The 5000-nt window shown below is 43.4% G+C and overlaps 1 protein-coding gene across 5 annotated transcripts in view; it reads left to right on the plus strand.

Annotated features, from left to right (window-relative positions):
- The window catches only part of nrxn2b (neurexin 2b), a 543549-nt gene that overhangs the window by 297083 nt on the left and 241466 nt on the right, over positions 1–5000 (plus strand). The window lies entirely within an intron of this gene.

Consider the following 5000-nt stretch of genomic DNA (forward strand, 5'->3'; position numbering starts at 1 on the left):
CCCCACCTTCCTCTGTTTAATGTGGTTAGTTGGAAGTAGTACAGTAGATGGAAGAATTCAACTGCTGTAGGGAGATGTCTGAGGGCTAAATCCACATTTCTGATCTTTCATCCTCTTTTTCATTTCGAGGACAGACGTTTTGGACTTGAGTTCTGAGGTTCTGTGTCTTTAATCGGTCACATCCCTGTTAACGGAGTTTCCTTTTTCCAAACAGTCCCGCTGCAGCCGCCGAGGGTTATATTCCTCATAATCTCTCTTCGGACACTCTCAGTCTCCTCGCTTTCTTAATCTCTCCTCAAACCCTCTCAGACGGCTCTGTGTGTTCCAACAGCCCTGCTGGGACTTTTGACCACACCACAAGTCAACGTGGTGTAAAACTTCAAAGCTTCCTAAAAACTCTTGTAATTCTCTCTCGCTCTCTCTCTCTTTTCTCTCACTCTCTCTCTCTCGCTCCCTCTCTCTCTCTCTGCTGAGGGGGGAAAGCAGAGAAGAGATTATCAGTGTGATAGGCGAGTGACGAACAGGACAAAGCTCACTGGTTCCTCTGCTCTGTTGTTGTTCTGTTAGTTCAGTGGTTCCCCTGCTCTGTTTGTTCTGTTAGTTCAGTGGTTCCTCTGCTCTGTTTGTTCTGTTAGTTCAGTGGTTCCTCTGCTCTGTTTGTTCTGTTAGTTCAGTGGTTCCCCTGCTCTGTTTGTTCTGTTAGTTCCGTGGTTCCTCTGCTCTGTTTGTTCTGTTAGTTCACTGGTTCCCCTGCTCTGTTGTTTCTCTGTTAGTTCAGTGGTTCCTCTGCTCTGTTTGTTGTTCTGTTAGTTCAGTGGTTCCTCTGCTCTGTTGTTTCTCTGTTAGTTCAGTGGTTCCTTTGCTCTGTTTGTTCTGTTAGTTGATTAGTTTTCAGTGAGTGTTGTGCATCTGAGGGGTTTTTGAGTGCAATACACACAGCCACACACACACACACACACACACACACACACACACATATATATATATCTCACTGGAAACAAGAAACGAATTTTTTTTTTCTTCGTTTAGGTCTATCTGTTACGAATTCAATTTTCATCATCTTTCTTCTCTCTCTCTCTCTCTCTAAATGATGAAGTGAATTGCATTTTCTGCATTGTGGGCCTTGAGGTCATTAGGGGATAATGACAGAGACTGTTGCATCTCTCTCTTCCCAATTAAACTGAATTGTAGCTTTTCGTTAATATTGCAGAGAATGAGGATGCTTAAAAGGGTCTTAAAGACAGTGATTTGTAGCAGGAGATTCATCTGTGTGTGTGTGTGTGTGTGTGTGTGTGTGTGTGTGTGTGTCTGGCACAGAAGGGAAGGTCTACTCATGGTCCTTAATTAAAAACCAATCTAGAATCACATTTTAGTTTTGATCATATAAACATCTTGATAAGAAATAAATAAATGAAAATAATAACCACCGTAATCATTATCATCATCAAAGAGACTGTGACATAACAACCTAATAACTGTGCCCAACTAACAACTAACTACACACACACACACACACACGCACACAAACACAGACACACACACACACACGCACACACGCACGCACACTCACACACACACACCATCTCGCACACAGACACACAGACACACACACACCATCTCACACACACACACACACACACAGGAAGGTTGTACAGTGATATCATAGTGGTTTAGGGTAAACCACTCAGTAATTTCCGAAAATTCACCGAGTGCTTGACGATTGCTCCAGTCCCAAAACTGTAATTCTTTCTCTCTCTCTCTCTCTCTCTCTCTCTCTCTCTGTGAGCTTTGTCTTTCATTGTTTGCTTTAAAAGTGTCTGTAGAACCCTTTCCAGTGCTTTCAGAAACATTGTCAGAGGCTGTCTCGCATCTGCTGTGTCAACACTGGGCTAATTAAACTCTAAATAACGCAGTGTGATGACATGCCTGTGTTCCGGTCTGCCTACCCCTTCCCTAGCCTGTGAACACAACCTCACACGTAAAATAACACATAAATAACCTTAAATAATCCTGACTACAGCCAGATAAACACACACCACATCGCCCACAGGTCACACACACACACACACACACACACGCACACATAGATGACATGGAATAAAGATACTCTTTCAGTCAAATTCAGGACCAGGAGCGGGGAAAAAAGGCCAAATATCCAGTTATACCAGCGCACTCCCTTATCTCTGATACCCACTCTCCCACAGAGGGCTACATGGCCCGTTTGAGTTCAGAAGTGTTCCAGTTTGGTTTGAAGAATTAGCTTTGAGTGCTGTGTGTATATACCAGCTATCAGATTACATAAAGTAACCACTCATTCTACGTTGATAACGCGACATCTGTAGTTTCTAAAATAAGAGTCCTCTGCAGCAGAACATTCCAGCAGAACGTTCGCCGATGTTCATTTTTCACTTTCACTTTCACTTGGCTCCTGTAACAGTAAAGTATCGTTTTAGTGACTTCAGTAACCTTTGTGGGTTTTTTTTTTCTTTGCATTGAAGTTCTTCTCTTTTTTCTCGTGAATGGACCTGTTCTCTGGTCACAGTCCTTTGGTTCATGTTCTTCAGCGCGAGATATCAGCCCAAACAAAGACGATGCAAATGTCACTTTTGTTTGTTGCCTTTTCGTTTGCTCGGGTGCACGTCTTTTTTTTTTTTTTTCTACTTTTCTTTTGTTGTTGTTGTTGGTGGTTTTTTTTTTTTTTTTGCCAGGGAACAGAATTTGGCAGGTAAGCTCAGCATCTGTCCGCTCACCCAGAGGGTTCGCTCCTTCTCTCATCCAATCAGGAGGGAGGGACCCAGGTATCTGGATTCGCAGTGAGAAGTGGAAAGTCATCATTTTCGTAATTGCCAAACTGACTGCTTAAGCCAAACGTGCATTAAAGAGCAATTAATGCTCAGCACAATTGCTCTGGGACAGGTTCATACAAAAGTACTCAGCCTCTCTGATCCTGGAAAGAGAGAGAGAGAGAGAGAGAGAGAGAGAGAGAGAGAGAGAGAGAGAGAAAGAGAGAGTGCACAGGGAAGAATAAAATGAAAAATTGAAAGTTCATAAGCAGCAGGAAAGTAATTATATTCAGATGTGCACAGCAGGTCTGTATTATATTAGTAAATTGGGTTTGTTGACTGCGTCTGCGTCTACTGTCAAACATCTTACTAACAGTGCTGCTTAACCCTCAATGTCTCTCTGTTTATTTCTCTCTCTCTCTCTCTCTCTCTCTCTCTCTCTCTCTCTCTCACGCAGTGTGCCTGTCAGCCTTTGTTTGACGGTCGGGGACATTTCTCAGTGGTTGGAGGTGTATGGTAATCATGAACTGAGCTCTGCTGGAGTTTTAAAAGCAGTGGAGTTGTGTAGTGAATGGAGAATGGAGTTATTCATTGAATGGCTTGTCTAGTGGAAGGCATTAGTGGTGCTTCACACTTTGTGTTACCCCAACTGAATCCACACACTGGTCTCAGGGCTATGTCACCACATGGCTTAAGACCTGTGTGTTTGTGCCTGAGTACAGACTCACACGGATAAACACGCAAGCACACACACACACACACACACACACACACACACACAGACACACACACAGAGCTGTGATCCATGACAAATCTGTGAGAATGATTCAAAACCAAAGCTGAAGTAAACTAGATGAGGGAGGTGCTCACACACAAACACACACACACACACACACACACACACACACACACACACACACACACACACAGACTGGAAGACTGATAAAGAAGAGAGAGATAAGCATGTCTTAGTTTTGAATACATGACTTATTAAGTGAATGAGCATGTGTGTTTCTGACAGGCTGGTATTTATATAAGATTATGTATTTGTTTGTGTATTGGATGTTTACTTTCAGCTCTGTAACCTGTAGCCAAAGGCAACACTGTACACACACACACACACACACATATATACACACAGTGAGGTAAAGGCTGATGTAAACATAATAGAGGGAAGGTCCTACTGTAACACCCAGCTCTTTAAATGCTCAGTATGCCTGAGTTCCATTCTGTGGAGTGGTGAACAAACATCTCATATCAGAGATGTTGTTTTTGGTGTTGTGTGTTCAGTAGACCAAAGGTCTGACTTTTTCAGCTCTACTGCACACAGACACTGAACCCAGAGGGAGTGTCTTACAGTGAATATTCTGCTTGTTCTGCTCTTAATTAAACACATGACTCAGCGTTGAGACAGGAGGATATCAGTAGAGGAACAGTGCTCTCTCTCTCTCTCTCTCTCTCTCTCTCTCTCTCTCTCTCTCTCTGTCTCTCTCTCTCTCTCTCCGCCTGTCTGTCCCTCTCTCTCTCTCTCTCTCTCTCTCCCTCTGTCTCTCTCTCTGTCTGTCTCTCTCTCTCTCTCTCTCTCTCTCTCTCGCTATATGACACACATAGACACACAAGCTGTGTAATGAACCATCCATCCATCCATCTATCAATCCATCCATGATAGTGTTGCCTGAGCTGGTACTGATCTCAGTCTTTTACCAAATGGGCTGTTTCATTCAAATCTCTCTCTCTCTCTCTCTCTCTCTCTCTCTCTCTCTCTCTGTGTTGGGAATAAAGAGTATGCAGCTTCTCTAAATCAAAGGAAAAATAGCCAGGTGGTATTGAGTCTTTAAAGATACGGCGTGCCGTGTCTGTGGAATGGCCCTTTATCCGATATGAATCACGGCGGAGAATGGAAACGATAAATCAGCAGTATGTTTTCTTCTCTGTGTGTCCAAACACACCTGCTTCTGAATGCCACACTTTCCCAGATAACGCTCTACCCCCCGCTGGTTCTCCCTCCATCTCTATCTCTAGTTTTCCCTCACTCTCCCTTTCTTCGTTGCTCTCTCTCTCTCTCTCTCTCTCTCTCTCTCTCTTTTTTTTTCTCTCTCCCTCTGTCTGTCGCTCTCCGTTACGCTTTACCCTAACTTTGTGGCCAAGAAAAAGAGAGATTTTCTCTCTTAGGCTTTGAGGAACTTTAGTGCATAAATACTTCACTTTAGTGGAGCC

This window comes from Chanos chanos, chromosome 7 (assembly GCF_902362185.1).
Source record: "Chanos chanos chromosome 7, fChaCha1.1, whole genome shotgun sequence".
Lineage (NCBI taxonomy): Eukaryota > Metazoa > Chordata > Actinopteri > Gonorynchiformes > Chanidae > Chanos > Chanos chanos.